Genomic DNA, 21,474 nt, shown 5'->3' on the forward strand with positions numbered 1-21,474 from the left:
AGTACTCGGTCCACTGCTTTTTGTGGTATATTTTAATGATTTGTACGTAAATGTAGGGGGAATGATCACGAAGTTTGCAGGCGACACAAAAATTGTCTGTGTGGTTGTTAGTGCGGAAGATAGTTGTAGACTGCAGGAAGATATCAACGAACTGGACAGGTGGGCAGAAAAGTGGCAAGTGGAATTCAACCCAGAGAAGTGTGAGGTGATGCATTTGGGAAGGTCAAACAAGGCAAAGGAATACACAATAAATGGGAGGATACTGAGAGGTGTAGAGATAGTGAAGTACCTCGGAGTGAATGTCCAAAGATCCCTGAAGGTAACAGGACAGATTGGTAAGGTGGTTAGAAGGTATATGAAATCCTTTCCTTTATTAGCCAAGGCATAGAATATAAGAGCAGAGAGGTTATGCTGGAACTACATAAAACACTAGTTAGTCCACAACTTGAGTACTGTGTGTAGTTCTGGTCACCTACTTACAGAAAGGATGTAATTGCACTAGAAAGGGTACAGAGGAGATTTACAAGGATGTTGCCAGGACAGGAAAATTGCAGCTATGAAGAAAGAGTGGTGTTGGATCCAGTGCCCTTGGTTTGTTGGGGCTAAAGGATCCGGACTCCATGCTTTGTTCAGGGTGACCGAGTCGGTACAGAGACAGAGAACATCAGGAGGTCGTTGTTAGAATAAACACATGCTGTTTATTTACAAACTAAACTCTTCAGCTATACCTGTCTGCTCACAACATAAAAACTCTGTCTTCACTCATCAGTGACTAACCCAAGACTCTCTCCCACATAGAGGTAGCCTGTGCCACTCTGCTATTGGACAAAAAGATCATGTGACCTTACATAACAATACTTGTCTTAAAGGTATATTAAATCTCAAGTTCCTATATCCCTCCCCCTTTACTGAAAAATATATTTTACAATTTTTCAATACATCATATTTCTTCGACTCTTTTAGGTACAGTTGGCCCTTCAAATGGTTGAGTTCTTTCAACAGGAAATGTTGATTCAGTCTCGAGCACTGGTGGAATCACTTCTGGATTTTTGGCTTCTCTATTTCGTATGTGATCCACATGTTTTCTTGTTATTTGATCTTCAACTTTCACATGGTAGGAAAGAGGTCCCTTCACAGCACTTATTTCACCCAACAACCATGCTGGTCATTCTCTAAAATTTTTCCCAAATAATTTCTCCCCTACATTAAATGTTCTGCCCTGACAATCATGTCCCATTTTCTGATTTCCCTGCCTTCCTTCTACCTTCCCCCCCCCCGAGATTGGCCTAATTAGGCTCAGCCTCGATCGGAGACAACGCTTCATTAACAGTTCAGCAGGTGTGACACCTGTTGTCGAATGAGGGGTGGTTTGATAGTGGAATAGAAATCGTGATAATTTAGTTGCTATTGAATCTCCAGACAATTTTTTAATACCAGATTTGAATGTCTGAACCACTCTCTTGGCAAGTCCATTGGAAAAAGGATCGTGTTTTCACATGAACAATACCATTGAGGCTTGTAAGTCGGTTAAATTCAGCACTTGTGAATGCTGTTCCATTATCTGATACTAGGACTTCAGGTATCCATTTATAGAGAAGCTTTGTCATAGCTTGTCCATTGTCGCTGAAGATGTGGATGACCTTACTTCGTACATGTCCATCCATTTTGAATGTGCATCTATGATAAGGAGAAACATTGTCCCCATAAAAGGTCCCACATAATCAATGTGTACATGTACCCGTGGTCTTCCCAGCCATTCCCAGGGGTGTAATGGGACTGTTGCAAGTAATTTTTGTTGACACTGTATACAGCTTCTTATTAGGTTTTCTATTTCTCCATCCATTCCCGGCCACCACATATAGCTACGTGCTATTGCCTTCATTTTATAAATTCTGGGATGTGCACTGTGAAGCTCAGATAACAATGGTTTTCGTCCTTTCGGAGGAACAATTACACGAGCTTCCCACAATAAATTACCTTCTTGGCTGGTTATCTCGTTCCTTTTCCGGAAATACGGTTTCATTTCATCGGATTCTTGTGTTTTTAACCAACCAGAAAGAACTTGATTTCTCACTTGGGGTAAGACTGGGTCTCAGTTCGTCCAATGTTTAATTTGTTTTGCACATATCGATGATGAGTCCAGGAAGTTTAATAACAAGACATATTCCTGAGGAATTAGAACATCCTCATCTTTTACCTGCAAGTGTAAACGACTGAGTGCATCTGCATTTGCAATTTGACTTCCGGGTCTATGAATGAAAGTATATTCATACGCTGCCACGATCAACTCCCATCTTTGTACTCTTGCTGAGGCTATAGGGGGTATAGCCTTGTCTTCACCGAATAGTCTTAATAATGGCTTGTGGTCTGATATGATAGTAAAGGGACAACCTTGCACATATTGATGAAACTTTTTAACACTGAAAATAATTGTCAGGCCTTCTTTTTCAATTTGTGAGTACATTTTCTCTGCAGTATTAAGTGTTTTCGACACATAACCTATAGGTCATTCAGATCCATCATGCACTCGATGAGAAAGCACAGCTCCCATTCCATAAGCTGATGCATCATGCGTTAATATCAACTCTTTCTTTGGATCAAAATGTACTAGAAGTGTAGATGACTGTAACAACAGTATAATGATGCCAGTTCTGTCGAAAGATTAGGCAAGAAGCATCCATAATAGTTAATCATGCCCAAAAATGATGGACTCATCACCGATATGTGCAGAACAAATTAAACATTGGACGAACTGAGACCCAGTCTTACCCCAAGTGAGAAATCAAGTTCTTTCTGGTTGATTAAAAACACAAGAATCCGATGAAATGAAACATTTTGGATGTATTCTTTGTTTCTGGGGCTTCTTTAATGCCTTTCACTTTTTCTTCGATTGGATGTAGGCCTTGTGATTCGACCTTGTGACCTAGATAAGTTACTTCTTTTGCCTGGAATGTGCACTTTTCCTTTCTCAAGCTCACTCCAACCTGCGAAAAACATTTCAGAACTTTCACACACAGTTCTGATGAAGAGTCATACGGACTCGAAACGTTAACTGTGTTCCTCTCCGCAGGTGCTGTCAGACCTGCTGAGTTTTTCCAGCTATTTTTGTTTTTGTTTCAGATTTCCAGCGTCCGCAGTATTTTGCTTTTATTTCAGAACATTCTCCAGGTTCATCAAATGTTCCTCTTCTGTAAGTCCAGTCATGAGAATGTCATCCAAATAAACTACAACATGGGGAAGACCCTGTAATAAACTTTCCATGGCTTTTTGGAATATGGTGCAAGCAGAAGATACACCAAATGGCAAACGGTGTATTGATACAATCCTCTATGTGTATTTATGGTGACAAACTTCCGGGATGCCTTCTCTAATTCCAATTGTTGGTAGGCATCAGGCATGACTCAAATTTAACTTCATGTAAGCTGTTCCACCTGCTAATTTACTGTATAAATCTTCAATTTTAGGTATAGGCGGTGTCTATCCAATTTTGCCACTTGATTGACTGTTAATTTATAGCCCCCACATATTCTAATGCTTCGGTCAGGTATGAGAACAGGTACAATTGGAGCTGCCCACTCTGAAAATTGTACTGGTTGTATCACTCCCAGATTTTCTAATCTGTCCTGTTCTGTGTCTACCTTATCCCACATTGCATAAGGTACTGGTCTTGCCTTTATGAATCTTGTTGTTGCCTCTGGATCTACATGAATTTTTGCTTGTAGCCCTTCAATTTTTCCAAGCTCTTCCTTGAAAACTGAGCCATATTTCTGTAGCAGCTGTGAAAGTCCATTGGTTCTTAGTTGGAAGATTTCATTCCATTCCAATTTAATTTCTTTCAGCCAGTTTTGTCCGAGGAGACTAGGCCCCTCACCTGCTACTACCATCAAGGGTAATCTCACTATTTGACCTTCATAGTTTACTGAGACTTTACATACGCCCTTAATTTGTGTAGGTCTCCTGTGTAAGTCTTTAATTTTTCAACAGTTTTTTCAAGATTCAGCTTACATTCTCCATGATTCAAGTATTGAAGAGTATGCTCTCTGCTCACCATAGTAGCCACATGAGGTACCACCTCCAGTCTAATAGGTTTCTCATTCACTCTCATGGTTACATAGATAGGCTCCATTCTTCCTACCTTTAAATTATATAGTGAACAGATATCAGCATTTATTACTTCAGGCTTTTCAACGCTGTTTATCTTATTGGGTTTTTGACTTTGCTTGACAGTCTGCCTGATTCTATCTTTACAATTTCTCTTAAGCATCCATATCGATGGCAGAAGAAACATTCAATCTTTTTAAATTGTGTTTCATTACAGCACTGTCTACTTCCATCTCTGTTACTATGATGCCGTGCTTTTGCTGCTGAGATCTCCTTTTTAATTTGTCTGCTAGCGGTGGCTGCTTCCTGCTTCAGAACAAAGCTCTGCGTTTTCGCGCTCCTTTCGGTTGAAGCTCCCCACCCAACATGGAGAACGGTGCCATTTTGCGCTCCCCAAATGGTTTCTGATCTCACACGGCACCTTCCATTGTAAGACTGATTTCGTCTCCCCGTTGGAGCTCCTGGTTATAAAGGGTGCAGCAGATGATGACGATGCTTGACACTCTCTACGGACTGTTCTTAAAAATTCATTCACAGGATGTGGGCATTGCTGGCTGGGCCAGCATTTATTACCCATCCCTAGTTGCCCTTGAGCTGCCTTGAGGTGGTGAGCTGCCCCCTTGAACCGCTGCAGTCCACCTGGTGTAGGTACGCCCACAGTGCTGTTAGGAGATGGGGGTTCCAGGATTTTGACCCGGTGACAGTGAAGAAACGGAGATATATTTCCAAGTCTGGATGGAGTGACTTGGAGGGGAACTTCCAGGTGGTGGTGTTCCCACCTATCTGCTGCCCTTGTCCTTCTAGATGGTAGTGGCCGTGGGTTTGGAAGGTGCTGTCTAAGGAGACTTGGTGAATTTCTGCAGTGCATCTTGTAAATGGCACACACTGCTGTTACTGTGCGTGGAGGCAGTGAATGTTTGTGGATGGGGTGCCAATCAAGCGGGCTGCTTTGTCCTGGATGGTGTCCAGCTTCTTCAGTGTTGTAGGAGCTGCACGCATCCAGGCAAGTGGGAAGTATACCATCACACTCCTGAATTGCGCCTTGTAGGTGGTGGACAGGCTTTGGAGAGTCAGGAGGTGAGTGACTCGTCACAGGATCCCTAGCCTCTGACTTGCTCTTGTAGGCATAGTATTTATATGGCTAGTCCAGTTCAGTTTCTGGTCAATGATAACTCCCAGGATGTTGATAGTGGGGGATTAGTGATGGTAATGCCATTGAACATCAAGGGGTGATAGTTGGATTCTCTCTTGTTGGAGATGGTCATTGCCTGACACCTGCCACTTGTCAGCCCAAGCCTGGATATTATCCAGGTCTTGCTGCCTTTGGACATGGACTGCTCCAGTATCTGAGGAGTCGCGAATGGTGCTGAACATTGTGTAATCATCAGCGAACATCCCCACTTCTGATGGAAGGAAGGTCATTGATGAAGCAGCTGAAGATGATTGGGCCTAGGACACTACCCTGAGGAACTCCTGCAGTGATGTCCTGGAGCTGAGATGACTGACCTCCAACAACCACAACCATCTTCCTTTGTGCTAGGTATGACTCCAACCAGTGGAGAGTTTTCCCCCTGATTCCCATTGACTCCAGGTTTGCTAGGGCTCCTTGATGCCACACTCTGTCAAATGCTGCCTTGATGAAAAGGGCAGTCACTCTCACCTCACCTCGGAAGTCCAGCTATTTTGTCTATGTTTGAACCAAGGCTGTAATGAGATCAGGAGCTGAGTGGCCCTGGTGGAACCCAAACTGGGCATCAGTGAGCAGGTTATTGCTAAGCAAGTGCTGCTTGATAGCATTGTTGATGACCCCTTCCATTGCTTTACTGATGATGGAGAGTGGGCTGATGGGCCGGTAATTGTCCAGGTTGGATTTGCTTTTTGTGTAGAGGACATACCTGGGCAATTTTCCACACAGCCGGGTAGATGCCAGTGTTGTAGCTGTATTGGAACAGCTTGGCTAGGGGCACAGCAAGTTCTGAAGCACAAGTCTTCATCACTATTGCTGGAATCTTGTCAGGGTCCATAGCCTTTGAAGTATTCAGTGCCTTCAGCCATTTCTTGATATCACGTGGAGTGAATCAAATTGGCTGAAGACTGGCATCTGTGATGCTGGGGACCTCTGGAGGAGGCCGAGATGGATCATTCACTCGGCACTTCTGGCTGAAGATTGTTGCGAATGCTTCAGCCGTATCCTTTAGCATTGCTTTGCTGGGCTCCCCCATCTTTGAGGCTGGGGATATTTGTGGAGCCACCTCCTCTAGTGAATTGTTTAATTGTCCACCGCCATTCACAACTAGATGTGGCCAGACTACAGAGCTTTGATCTGATCCATTGGTTCTGGGGTCGCTTAGCTCTGTCTATCACTTGCTGCTTATGCTGTGTGGTACACAACTAGTCCTGTTTTATAGATTCACCAGGTTGACACCTCATTTTTAGGTATGCCTGGTTCTGCTCCTGGCATGCTCTTCTGCACTCTTCATTAAACCGGGGTTGATTCCCTGGCTTGATGGTAATGGTAGAGTGGAGTATATGCTGGGCCATGAGGTTACAGATTGTGTTCGAGTACAATTCTGCTGCTGCTGATGGCCCACAGCGCCTCATGAATGCCCAGTCTTGAGTCACTAGATCTGTTTGAAATCTATGCCATTTAGCAAGGTGGTAGTGCAACACAACCCAATGGAGGGTAAAAGCAAAAAAACTGCGGATGCTGGAAATCCAAAACAAAATCAAAAATACCTGGAAAAACTCAGCAGGTCTGGCAGCATCTGCGGAGAGGAGCACAGTTAATGTTTCGAGTCTGAATGACCCTTCAACAGAACTAAGTAAAAATAGAAGAGAGGTGCAATATAAGGTGGGGTGGTGGGACAAGTAGAGCTGGATACGGGGCCAGTGATAGGTGGAGATAACCAAAAGGTGTCACAAACAAAAGGACAAAGAGGTGTTGAAGGTGGTGATGGTGGTATCCTTATTGTGAAGACGGGACTTCGTCTCCATCACAACAGTGCAGTGGTAACTCCTACCGATTCTGAGATGGACAGATGCACCTGCAGCAGGCAGGTTGGTGAGGATGACGTCAAGTATGTTTTTCCCTTTTGTTGGTTTCCTCACCACATGCTGCAGACCCAGTCTAGCAGCTATGTCATTTAGGACTTGGTAAGCTTGGTCAGTAGTGGTGCTACCGAGCCACTCTTGGTGATGGACATTGAAGTCCCCCATCCAGAGTACATTCTGTACCCTTGCCACCCTCAGTGGTTCCTCCAGGTGGTGTTCAACATGGAGGAGCACTGATTTATCAGCTGAGTGAGGGCGGTACGTGATAATCAGCAGAAGGTTTCCTTGCCCATGTTTGACCTGATGCCATGAGACTTCATGGGGTCCGGAGTCGATGTTGAGGGCTCGCAGGATAAATCCTTCCCAACTTTATATCACTGTGCCACCACCTCTACTGGGCCTGTCCTGCCGGTGGGACAGGACATACTCAGGGATGGTAAAGGTGGTGTCTGGGACATTATCTGTAAGGTATGATTCCGTGAGGATGACTATGTCAGGCTGTTGCTTGACTAGTCTGTGAGACAGCTCTCCCAATTTTGGCACTAACCCCAGGTGTTAGTAAGGAGGAATTTGTAGGGTCAACAGAGCTTAGATTATTGTTGTTGTTTCCAGTGCCCAGGTCGATGCCGGGTGGTCCGTCCATGGTTTTATTCCTTTTTTCTGTCTTTGTAACGGTTTGTTACGACTGAGTGACTTTCTAGGCTGTTTCAGAGCCAACAACTTTGCTGTGGGTCTGGAGTCACATGTAGGCCAGATCAGGTAAGGGTGGCAGATTTCCTTCCCTGAAGGACATTAGTGAACCAGATGGGTTTTTACAAAAAAATCAGTGATGGTTTCATGGTCATCATCAGACTTTTAATTCCAGATTTTATTTTTATTGTATTCAAATCCCACCATCTGTCATGGTAGGATTCAAACCCAGGTCCCCAGAGCATTACCCTGGGTTTTTGGATTACTAGCCCAGCGACAATACCACTACGCCATCACCTCTCCTATGTTGTAGACTTCACCAGACCGGTCCAGACACTGGAACCTTAACTTCAGCATCCCGATGGTCTGCTCCACCAAGTTGCGAGCTGCAGCATGAGTCTCATTATACCGACTTCGAATCCCTTGCAGCTGATGTAGTCCACCGTGTGCAGTGATGGAGACCTGAGCGTCACATGGGTGCTGTCGATCGCACCCTGCACCTTTGGGAATCCCGAGATCTGGGTGAACCTAATCACTCTTGCATCTTAGTGGTCTCGGTCCCGGGCGAAACGCACAAAGTTGTGTGCCCTCGAGAAGATGGCATCCGTGACCTCATGGGTGCATTTGTGGGTGGAGGCTTATGATATCCCACAGAGGTCACCTGTGGTGCCCTGAAAGGAGGCACTGGCATAGAAAGTGAGCACCATGGTCACTTTCACAGCCACTGGCCCTGGATGCCCTCCATGTGCCCTTGGCGCCAGTGCTGCAGTAAGTGGCAGATAGGTGTGACCAGGTCACTAGACATGCGCAGTCATCAGCGACACTGGTTCTCAGTCATCTGCAGGAATGACAGCCGGCGTCTATAGACCCTGGGTTGCTAGGCACCAACCAGTCACGGCTCACTGTCATTCTTGGGCAACGTGTGCGGGAGACCCAGCAGCCCCTTCTTCCTGAGATTGCTGCTCCTGCCTTTGCATGGCCAGGAGCCTCAGTTGCTCTCTCCTCCATCTTCTTTGCTCTTTGTAGCCCATCAGGTGTACAGCTCATTCACCAGGATCCATGATCCTGTTGTGGTCCCCCTGTGGCATGAATGAGAGAAAGCGACATGGTTAGTATGGGTGTACTTAGCACCTTTCCTGGCCCTGTGTGATGGCCCCTTAACGCTTCCCGGAGAGTGCTGATCACCCCTCGGACGGCCACAGGTGTGTGCGCTGCATGGCTACCCTGTCAGCCTGCGACATGGGGGAGACAGCTCCTAACCAGGTTGCTGAGATTGCAAGGGGCTGTGAGCACCTCCAGCAGTGACTGCTACATGGCCAGCATTGGCGAGGAGATTGTACAACGTGTGCAGTCTAACTACTCCACGGACCAGTAACGTGGTCGTGGGCTCGCAGGCTGTGCCGGGGGCGGTGGGAGGGGTGTGGGTGGCAGTGGGGGGTAAGGTCTGGAGTGCTTGGTGGCACTTTGTTGCTCCTTTGTTGCTTGCATGGGTGGGCAGGCTAGGAGCCTGAGCCCAATCATATCACTGTGGCTGCATCTGAACTGTCTCAGTTGCAGAGGAATAGTCAATTTATACAGGTGGCCCTAATGCCTGGCCACTTCCCCCACCCACTCTGCCCCCCACCTCGATCTCTTGTGCACGGGATCCAATTCCAGGGCAGCACTTGACCACACCCCCCCACCCCCCAACCCCCGACAACAGCCACCTCCGCAGCTGGGTGGCAGTTGCCCCCGGACACCGCCGCCACTCCCCCTCCGAAAACAGTCGCTTCCGAGGCAGGGCAGCACTTCACCCCGGCCCCCCCAGCGCCCCGAAGCCTGCAAAGCAACAGGTGACCTTGGCGAGCTGTGAAAAACGATGCTGTTCACTCACCTCAGTTCCTCCAAAGTGATGGCCGCCCAGTGTACGCTGCCTGCGTGCTGTTGTGAAACACATTGACGTACTTTCCCACCGACGTGGACGGACGATCTGATGGGGGACCAAGAGCCTGGCGGGATGGCCTTTTAATAATATGCTGATGTATTATAATGAGCACCCTGATGACCGTTGGCGGGAAACGTGGCCCGGTGTTGGTGGGCTGAGCGGACGATCGCGACCTACCTTCCCGCCGTCGTGAAACCGATTGCGCCATTTTGTCGGCGCACGCCACCTATCACACCCACCGCCAGTGGACACGGAAAATTCCACCCTGTGTTTCTTGAATGCTGTTACCACTGACAACTAAAGATTACATGTTTCTTAACCACAAGGTATGTGTTATAAATGTTTGTTTAAATTACTTTATTTTTATTGCTTTTTTAACTTTATTGTTTTATTTTAATTTTAAAGTTTTCAACTTTTGGTTTATTATTTTAAAGTTTTCGTTCTTTTTATTTATAGATCGACCTTAACTCACCTGTCCTAAGCTGGTTTCTCACACTCTGTCCCTTAGACTGAGCACTTACCGGCCCATCAACTTACAATCAAGGTGATGAAGCTCGGCCCCTCTCAGCTACAATATTGTGCTGGTGCTCAGATGGCCAACCTTGTGCATCTCTCACCCTGTAGTTTTGTGTCTTGCGGGGACAAGGCTCTCTCTCATCTCCTGTGCTGTGCATCCCCTCACCTGAGCACTTGCCAAGGTCACTGATGCTATTTCTGAATAGTGAATCGAGGCTTTAATCAGGCAATGGAAGCACGCATGGTGGCTTTAGACAATGTGGAGGGGAGAAATGGGATAGGTGCGAGGATGTACTGAAGCTAAATTGTCCTCTTTATTCACAATGACGCGTGCCCTTGAGGGCTTCATGGCGTGTGTGCATTTTGGACCTGGCAAGGGCCAGGGCTGGTCATGAGGTCACAATGTCTATGTTAAGGAGGAGGCATTTTAATGTGTGACAGGTAAGAGTTCGACATCGTCATGCTCAGGTGGCCCACATCCATATTAAGCTGACGATAATGTAGCCCAGGATCCTTAACTGAGAGTGCCAGATGTCAGTGTGATTTGGAAGAATGCACCAGACAATTGAATAATTTCTAAATGGATTCACAGCAGTGGAACATCATCAGCTGCCTTGTTCCAAGTGTGAATTATCTGATTCACCATCGATGTTACGCAGAGTGCTTAGTTCTGTTGCTTGAGATGGATCTCCTTGAGGAGCCTTGTCACATTGAAGGCATATAGCTATGAGACCACTGAGGATCAACCGACAGCTCCTGGCTGTTATAGGTCCCATTGCAACTGGTATGCTGGAGAGACGCTTGAAGAGGCAGTACCTTCTGACATCTGAAGCTGGGACGCCCTCCTCCAGTTAGCATCTCATCTCAGCAAGGACACATGTTCCTGAGGCTTCATCATCCTTCAGAGGATCAGGACAATGTGAGCCTGATGTGTAACTATTCACTCTCATATTGAAGTGTATGGGCAAAATGAGAGGAATTGCAATGCTGTTGCTCATGCTGGCCCAAGAAGGAGGGCTCATGTCCAAAAGGGTACTCACTACAACTCATCATCCTCCTGGTGGAATCTGGTAGCTATCAGGGCCTGATGTGCACACCTGCCTCATCTGTCCTGTGCTATGGCCTCTTCCTGCAGCCTTGGCTTCCTCAAACTCATCACTCTCATCCCTTTGAAGTCTTCCTCATTGGAGGAGATGTGCAGCTTCTCCATCTCATCATCTGGCAAGTCCTCCCCTCTTTGCAGCGCCAGGTTGTGCAGCGCGCAGCAAGCTACGATGATCCACATGACCCTCCGGGGACTGTACTGGAGTGCTCTGCCAAACATATCCAGGCATCAGAATCACATCTTTAGGATCCCTATGGTGTGCTCCACCAATGCTCCATCATCACTCACCTTCGAGAAGAGCAATCGCAGAGGCGGACCTGCGGAGGATACACGGAGCAGGGAGAGAATAATTACAGCCCGGGGAGCATGGCCTACATCACTCACCTTCGGGAAGAGCGGTCGGAGAGGCGGACCTGCGGGAGATACATGGAGTGGGGAGAGAATAAATACAGCCCGGGGAACAGCCCACGCTGAGTTCGAAAGGCGAGCGAGAAGAACAGATTGTGACATCACAGGAAAGAAGCAATTTGATTGGTTGGAGAAGAAGCTAGCTGTTTGGTGAGTATCTGGTGAGTATCTAGTGAGTGTTTAAGGTTTATTCTATTCCTAAGGTTTAAAATAAAAAAGGAACTGTGCTTTTGATAAGGTTTATGAAGTAGGGCCAACTAAAATAATTTTCTACTCGGCGTAAATTTAGGGTTAGAGTCTTTTAATTAAAAGTATGGCGGGGAGCTCAGTCCCGTGTGGTGCACAGCCTGCAGTATGTGGGAAGCCTTAGTCAGTCCTGGGAGTCTGGGTGACCACATCTGCAGGAATTGCCACTAGTTTGACCAGCTTGAGCGCCGGGTTTCAGAGCTATTGCACTGGCTGGAGGCACAGTAGTGCATCCGCGAGGCTGAGAGGTGGTTTTTAGAGGTGGTCACTCCGCAGCTTAAGGAAGTGCAGTCAGAGTGGGATGGGGATGGGCAGGGATAGTGACCACCAATCAGAAGAAGGGAGGCAGACAAATCATCAGGAAAGCCCCAGAGTGTAGTTTTTCTGTGTGGGAAAACGGTGAATGTGATGATTCCTCTGGGGAGAGCAACCAGAGCCCAGCTGCACAAGGTGGGAGTGGAAAGAGAGGAAGAGCAATAGTGGTAGGAGACTCAATAGAGAGGGGTACAGACAGGCGTTTCTGCAGCCAATAACATGTCTCCAGGATAGTGTGTTGCCTCCCTGGGGCCAGGGTCAAGGATGTCACTGAACAACTGCAGGGCATTCTGAAGGGGGAGGGTAAACAGTCAGAGATTGTGGTTCACGTTGGTACCAATGACATAGGTAGAAAGAGGGATGAGGTCCTGAAACAGAATTTAGGGAACTAGGTAGCAGATTGAAAAGCAGGACCAAAGGTCGTAATCTCTGGATTACTTCAAGTGCCACATGCTAGTGAGTTTAGGAATAGGCGGATAGAGCAGTTGAATGCGTGGGTGAAGAGATGGTGCAGGAGGGAGGGCTTTTGATTCCTGGATCTGGGTCTGTTTCTGGGGAAGATGGGACCTGTACAAGTCCAGTGGGTTGTACCTGAACCAGAATGGGACCATTATACTTTTATGGGGGTTTGCTAGTGCTATTGTTGGGGGTTTAAACTAATTTGGCTGAGGAACTGGACAAGGAATGGAGGTATAGTAGAGGGTGATGTACAGACAAGTGTAGAAGAAAAACCAAGTCAGTCTGGAGGGCAGAGCATGTATAGTCAATTTAAGGCACAAGGGAGCATGGGAAGGCCGAATGGCGTTTATTTTAATGCAAGGAGTCTTGCGAGTAAGGCAGATGGTTTGAGGGTGTTGATTAACACACGGGGAAATGATATCATATTATAAGGCAGATGGGTTGAGGGTGTTGATTAACACACGGGGAAATGATATCATATTATAAGGCAGATGGGTTGAGGGTGTTGATTAACACACGGGGAAATGATATCATTGCTATCACGGAGACATGGTTGAGGGAGGGGCAGAACTGGCAGCTCAATATTCTGGGTTATAGAATCTTCGGGCGAGACATGGAAGGGGGTGCTGTGTTAAAGAGGAGGTGGTGTCACAATATTGATCAAGGAGTCAATTACAGCAATAAGGAGGGACGATTTCTTAGAAGGTTCCTCAAATGAAGCCATATGGGTAGAACCTAAAAACAAAAAAGGGGCAATAACATTGTTGGGACTGTACGATAGGCCCCCAGACAGTCAGGGAGATGTAGAAGGGCAGATATGTAGGCAAATCTCAGAGAAGTGTAAAAATGGTACGGTAACAATAGTAGGGGATTTCATCTTCTCCAATATTAACTGGGATAGACAAAGTGTAAAAAGCTTAGAGGGGGCAGAATTCTTAAAATGGATCCAGGAGAGTTTTTTAAGCCAGCCCGTCGAAAGGACCTAGTTTTTGTCAAAGTGTCAGTGGAGGAGCATTTTGGTGATAATGACCATAAGATTTAAGGTAGTTATGGAAAAGGACAAAGATGGACCAGAAATAAAGGTTCTGAATTGGGCGAAGGCAGATTTTAATTAGATAAATATGGCCAAAGTGGACTGGGAGAAGCTACTTGTAGGAAAATCTACACCAGAGCAGTGGGAGTCATTCAAAATCGAAATAGTGAGAGTGCAGGGCCAACATGTTCCCATAAAGATGAAGGATGGGACCAGCGAGTCCAGGGAACCCTGGATGGCGAGGAATTTACAGGATTGGATTAGGAAAAAAAGGGAAGCTTATGGTAAATACCAAGGGCTCAAAACAGCAGAAGTCCTGGTGGAGTATAGAAAGTGCAGGCAGTTACTTATAAAAGAAATCAGGAGAGCTAAGAAGGGGCATGAAAAAACACTGGTGGGTAAAATAAAGGAAAACCCAAATGTGTTTTATAAGTATATTAGTGGCGAGAGGATAACCAGGGAAAGAGTAGGGCCCACGAGGGACCAAAGTGGCAATCTGTGTGAGGAGCTGGAAGACGTAGGTGAGGTTTTTTACTTTGCATCTGTATTCACTATAGAGAAGGATGATGTAGGTGTAGAAATCAGGGAGGGGGGGCTGTGATATACTTGAACAAATTAGCATTGAAAGGGAGGAGGTATTAACAGTTTTAGTGGGCTTGAAAGTGGATTAATCCCCAAGCCCAGATGAGATGTATCCCAGGCTGCTTTGGGAGGAGATTGCAGGGGCCCTGACATTAATTTTCAAATCCTCTCTGGCCACAGGAGAGGTGCCGGAGGACTGAAGGGCAGCTAATGTGGTACCATTATTCGAGAAAGGTGGTAGGGATAAACCAGGGAACTTCAGGCCCCTGAGTCTAACATCAGTGGTAGGGAAACTTTTGGAAAAAATTCTGAGGGACAGAATTAATGTCCACTTGGAGAAGCAAGGATTACTCAAGGATAGCCAGCATGGATTTTTCAGGGGGAGATTATGTCTAACAAATTTGATTGAATTTTTCGAGGAGGTGACTAGGTGTGAGGATGAGGGTCGTGTAGATGATGTAGTCTACATGGACTTCAGCAAAGCTTTTGACAAGGTCTCGCAAGGGAGACTGGTCCAGAAGGATTTGGAAAATTGGATCCAAAATTGGCTTAGTGGCAGGAGGCAGAGGGTGATGGTGGAAGGTTGTTTTTGTGACTGGAAGCATGTGTCCAGTGGCATACCGCAGGGTTCGGTGCTGGGTCCCTTGCTGCTCGTAGTGAACATTAATGATCTAGATATGAATGTCAGAGGTTTACTCTGTAAGTTCACAGATGACATGAAAATTGGTGCTGTCGTAAATAGTGAGGGTGAGAACTTTAGACTTCAGGATGATATAGACGGGCTGATCAGATGGGCAGAACAGTGGCAAATGGAATTTAATCCTGAGAAGTGTGAGGTGATGCATTTTGTGAGGATGAACAAGGCAAGGGAGTACACAATGAATGGTAGGACCCTAGGAAGTGCAGAGGATCAGGGGGACCTTGGTGTACATGTCCATAGATCCTTAAAGGCAGCAGGACAGGTAGAGAAAGCGGTTAAGAAGGTATATGGGCTACTTGCCTTTATTAGTTGAGGCATTGAATACAAGAGCAGGGAGGTTATGATGGTGCTGTGTGAAGCGTTAGTTAGGCCACATCTGGAGTACTGTGTGCAGTTCTGGTCGCAACACTATAGGAAGGATGTGATTGCACTGGAGAGGGTGCAGAGGAGGTTCACCAGGATGTTGCCTGGTCTGGAGTGTTTCAGCTATGAAGAGAGACTGGATAGGCTGAGGCTGTTTTCCTTAGAGCACAGAAGGCTGAGGGGGGACCTGATTGAGGTATACAAATTATGAGGGGCATAGATAGGGTAGATAGGAAGATAATTTTTCCCTTAGTGGAGGAGTCAATAACCAGGGGGCATGGATTTAAGTCAAGGGGGCATGAGATTTAGGGGGGATTTGAGGAAAAAATGTTTCACTCAGAAGATGGGGGGGTATCTGGAAATCACTGCCTGAAAGGGCGTTAGAGACAGGAACCCTCACAACATTTAAGAAGTATTTAGATGAACACTTGAAACGCCATAGCACACAAGGTTATGGGCCAAGTGCTGGAAAATGGGATTAGGGTACAAAGGGGCTTGATGACCGGAGCAGACATGATGGGCCAAAGGGCCTCGTTCTGTGCTGTAAAAGTCTATGACTCTATGACTCTAATGCTCGGCTAGCATCGTGAGTTTCATTGTACCTTCTGTCTGCAGGAGTCTGAGGCTGCTGCACACGTGTCATCAGCCACGTCCTTTGCGGGTAACCCTTTGTCACTGAGGAGCCAGCCCTGGATCCTGTGTGAACTCTTGAACATATCCGGGATCTGCGATCTACTCAAGATGTATGAGTTGTGGATGCTTCCTGAGTATCTGGCATAAATTTGCATGATTGGTTTCTTATGGTCGCAGACCAGCTGTACATAGGTAGCCTTTCCTGTTAATGAATTGTATTGGAGTGCCTGTTGTCAGGAAGTTTTGATAGCCACATGATGACAGTCGATGACACGCTGCAACTGTGGGAATCTGGAAATCTCATCAAAGCTCAGTGCTCTGGCGCCTTGGCTTTCTTGATCTCTGTGGGTCTTGGCAAAATGAACGCCTGTCACCTTATGAATGCATTTGTGTGTGGATGTTTGGGAGAACCTGCAGTGGTCCCCAGAGGAGCCCTGGAAGGAGCTACTTGCTTAGAAGTTCAGAGCAGCTGTTACTTTCAAAACCATTGGCAATGGATGGCCTCCCAGTCCCTGTGGTGCCAATTCCAGCAGAATGTGGCAAATGTGAGTCACCAGATCCCTGGACATGCGGAACTGTTGGCGACACTGGTTCTTGCAGACCCTGATTTAGCGAGGCACCTACACACGACATCTCTTTGAGCCTCATCCCCTGCGTGCGGAGGAGGCCCTGCTGCCCCTTGTCTTGAAGGATTTGTCCCTCCCTTTGGTGATCCAGGCACCTCCATCACAATCTTCTCCTTCTTCTCTCCTGCCTGTGAGCAATAATGCAGGCAGCAATAAATCCAGCCTCCATCTTCCTGATGGTCTCCTCTCTGCAGTATCAATGAGAAAGAGACAAGTGGCAGTATTAGTCTCCAAGGGTCCTCTTTCTGTCAATGACTCATCAGTGAATGTGGGTGCAAGGGCTTTGTTCCCATGTGGGAGATTACTCACCCCTGAAATGATGATCAGTCCGGAGTGTGTATAAAGGAACACCAACCCAAGCCCCCCAACACCCCCCACCACTCCAACATGACTGATTGCTATGAGGTTGCTTTGGTCAGGTGCTTGGATGTGCTGCTTTCAGCCCAGGCGCTGGAAGCCTCAGTCACTGCACTCTAATGCTACACTCTTAGGAATAAACATGAGGGTAAATGTTCATTCAGGAAATGAGATTATTTGAGGGGGGACCTGATGCTTACCTTCAGTGAACCATCCAGCGCCAATTCTAACAGGCTTCTAGGGTTTGTCCATTCACCCAATTTCTCTAGAGTTTGTTATGACTGTGGGGAATTTCCACACTACGAACAAGGGGTTAAAACAAGGAGATCGATTAGTGCTACTTTGCGGCATTAGTCTCACATGAATGAGCATCGTTGCTTCACTTTCCTGGTTCCCTGCACTGTCATTGAAATGTTCCTAAAATATCTCAGCTGTACCTCTCTCCTCATTTGGGAATGCGCAGTTCAGTTGGGTGCCACTTTAATCAGCTCTCCCCCCACCCCAGTGCATGCAGCTGCCCTCCAATCCACCCGCTGAGCCCTCAGCAGCACAGCTTCTCCTCAGTTTAATTTTGCACTGCGTCATCGCTTCTGGTTGGAAGATGGTGGTGCAGAACTCTCACTGCCAGGCTGGCTTGGACCCTCCCTGTGTGTGAGGACAGAAACCCCTCCCATCGTCCTGGAGGAGCTTCATGTTCAGGTTTCCCTCGCTCACAGACCTCCCTATCCACCCCCTATATTCCTCGATCCCGTCGTGCTTCTGGTGCATGTCCATTTGTTAGCCCCTGAACATTTTGAAGTGGATGTGCCTATGGTTTGTGTGGACCTCATTCATCCCCGTCTTGAGGCCACTTACACTCGTCAATGTATACCCCTCCCTGCACCCTCCCCTCAGCCATGTGTCTTCGAGTGCAACCTTCCCCACTCGTAACCCCCAGTGCAGGCCTAGCCCTGCAGCCCCCTTTTCAGCCTGAGGCCACTTGCACCCTTCCCCAGTATAGGTCTAACACTGCAGCCCATGAAAGTGTGCCCCCCGCACCCATCCCCACACCCCCACCCCCGCCGCCTTACCGCTGGCCTGGTAAGTAGAGACTTACCTGTGACAACCCCCTGAAAGCGACGTGGTGCTGCCCGTGAAGCCTGGCATTGATTCCCGCAAGCGCTGTGCGATGCAAGGCAGGCAAACTAACCTTGAAGTGAGGAGCGAAGTGCAGGTCGCCGGGTGCACGTTGTTTATATAACGTCGTGAAACATGTCAGGTGGAATTTTACGTGCCTACTGGCGTCCGGCATGCTTGGCAGCGGGAGAGGACCATATGGCGAGAAGGCCAGAAACCAGTTGCACGATGTCGTGAAACCAGGTTGTGATTGCCTGCTCAGCCCGTTGTTGGTGGGCTGCGTTTCCCACCATCGGACGTCGGGAACCTCATTGTAATACATCTGCATTTCATTATCAGGCCAGCCCACCAGACTCATTCCCCACCACCCCGCACTGCCCCGGATCATCTGCCCAGGTTGGCGTGATTGTACGCTGGTGCAGAACACGTCTTGACAACTGTGACGTGCAGAAGTTGGGACTAACCACCAGGGCCTTGCCCACATCATGGACGCCTGAGGAGCAGAAGATGCTGGAACCTGACAGGAATGGCACACTGAAGGAACGTCCATGACATGCTGGGTGGATTCTCATGGGTGTGGCTTTGCTGCAAAGCAGCCCACGGAAGTTGGAAAGTCACTGTTGAGGGTCTGCTCACAACAGATGATGATTGAGGGGGCGGAGAGGAAGGTCTAGGGTCGATGGGAGAGGATGAGGTAATCGCGGGGTGGGTTGAGGTTGGGAGGGGGGTAACGAAGGTGTCGGGGAGGTGAGGTCGGGAGGGGGCAACAAAAGTGTCATGGAGGGTGAGGTTGGGTGGGGGGAGTGAAGGTGTTGGGTGGGGTGAGTTTGGGAGGGGGGAAACAAAGGTGTCGGAGGAGGAGGTTGGGAGGGGGGATAAAAGTGGCGGGGAGGTTGGGAGGGGGGAGGGCGTACAGGGGGAGCAGGGGGTAATGGGGGAGAAGATGGAAACTGGGGAGGTAGGTGTAAGGGGGGTGGAAGGTGTTAGGGAAGGAGTTTGGAGGAGGGAAGGAGTGTGGAGAGGGGAGGGAGTAAGGGTGGAGGAAGGAGTTGAGAAGGGGAAAGGAGTAAAGCTGGAGGAAGGAGTGAGGCTGAAGGAAGAGGTAAGGCTGAAGGAAAGAGTTGGGAGGGGTGAAGGATTATGGTGGCAGAAGAAGTAAGGGTGTCGGAAGGAGTCAGGAAGGGTGAAGGAATAAGCAAGGGGTGGGTCTGGGGGCTAGAACTAAGGAGGAGGGGAGTCCACGGGGTGGGGGGTGAAGGGGTTCCAAGGGGGAAGGCCTTCCAAGGGGGGAAAGGGGTCCGGAGTTAGGGGGATGTCCAGGTGGATGTGCAAGGGAGAGCTCTGATGAATCCATGACTGCCTCCTGGGGAGCGAACTGAAAGTAGGCGTGGTGCGAGGGAATGATGGGAATGACCGAGGGCAGAGTGAGGTGGTAGGGTGGGAGGGTGAGGGTTTGACTGTAGTGGTAAAAGGGACGGTGAGGGTGGTTGGTGGGGACACGAAGGCTGATGCGGACCCTGGGGGTGGGAAGGAGGAGGTCGGGGAGGTGAAAGTGGATAGAGGTGGGATTTTTGGGAAGGAGGAGGATGTACATGTTCACCTGGATATCCCTAAAGGAAAAGGGTTGTGGCTGGTTAATCATGAAGGGGAGGTGGAAGGTGATGCCAGGGGCTTTACAGTGATGGGGGAAAGGAAAATAGTGACTGGGGGAGGGGAAAGGACGGGAGAGCGAATGAGAAACTGAATCACCATCATGCTTTCCAAATTGAACGTGAAACAATAGTCGTGGTGGGGGAGATCGGGTGCTGCATGGGAGTGTGATCAGTGGGTGGGCGGAGATGCAGGTCAGCTCAGATGGCCAACTGAAAGAGAACCCCATCAGGCAGCATTGAAAATGCTCGGGACATTGAGATGAATGCGATGGAGGAAGGCTCCTTGTGCATGGGAGAGTGCTTTGCATGAGGCTCCGAAAGGCCCTGCCACACACACATTTCTACCTCCAGAATCACCCGTTGGCCAGCTGCTCTCTCTGTGGTGACAGAGGATGAGGTTGAGGGGGTTCACAGGCAAAGGGGATTCAGAGGGAGTGGACAGCCTCTGAGATTCCTAAGTGGATGTCCCAGGGAAGCCCAGATGCTTCTCCTCCTCCCTTCGGGTGCCTGGGGGCCCTGGCCTGATCCCTTAAGGGGAAGGAGCACCTGGAGGGATGTCGAGGTGCCCTGTTTCTCTCTCGCATTCCTCCCACTGCAGGAACCCATAGCTCCCAAAATGGAGTGCAGGTCTGCACACATCTCCTCATTCTGCTGGACCAAGGTCTCCATGGCATCTACCATCCTTCCCATGGAGACCTCCGTAAGCACATATGTGGACATCACTTTATCAGCGAGAAGGCGGACGCACTCCTCTGGCTTACAAGCCACTCTGTTGAATGCTTCCAATAACTCTGCATGATGTTCCCATGCCTTCTACAGACTCTCCAGGATGAGGTGGATGGACGAATACAGAGGTTCGCCATCTGACTTGGACCTCACAAATGCCTCTTCTCCAGCAGTCCTCCAAGTGCTAGGGAGCATGGCTGAACCTGCCTCATTCTGCTGCAGACATGCGTCCATGCGATGACCACCAGATTGTGAACCCGAGCCTGCTCTAGATCTAGGTCCCACTGAGGTGTGTTTCTCTGCGCTGGTGGAGGGTGTGGGTAAGCGCTGTGACTGGTCTTCCAGGCTGCTTATTTCCAGCTCTTCAATGGAGGAGGTGTCCTCTTGGCTGGAGATGAGGACATGGATGGAGTTGAGGGACTGGCTGGCTGAGGGTGTCATTTGCTTGGCAGAGCTCCCTGTGAACCAAAGAAGAGCATGGCAGCAGAGTCAAAAGCAGGAGAGAGAGCACTCACAGTTGTGTTGAAAGAGGGATGATGTGGTGCAGGATCCTCACAAGGGTGATCGCTGTTGACCTCACCGTCACCACAGGCATGGTCCATGTCCTCACCAGTCAGCGTGATGGCACACTCCTTAAAGTGATTGAGGGGCCTAATGTGGGCCATGCCACCCCCAGTCTGGGATCTCTCCCTGCTGTTGTGAGCCAGTTTCTCCTGCATGAAAACAGATGGAGAGAGTGTGAGCAGGATGCATGGTACTGAGTGGAATGTTTGTGTGGTGAGCGAAGACATGGACAGGATAAGGACATGAGCTCCAGAGGATATGTGCCTGATGGAGATGTGAGGGTGTTTGTGAGAGTAGTGGTGTTGTC

The sequence above is a fragment of the Cetorhinus maximus genome, chromosome 1 (assembly GCF_964194155.1).
Source record: "Cetorhinus maximus chromosome 1, sCetMax3.hap1.1, whole genome shotgun sequence".
In the NCBI taxonomy this organism is placed as follows: domain Eukaryota; kingdom Metazoa; phylum Chordata; class Chondrichthyes; order Lamniformes; family Cetorhinidae; genus Cetorhinus; species Cetorhinus maximus.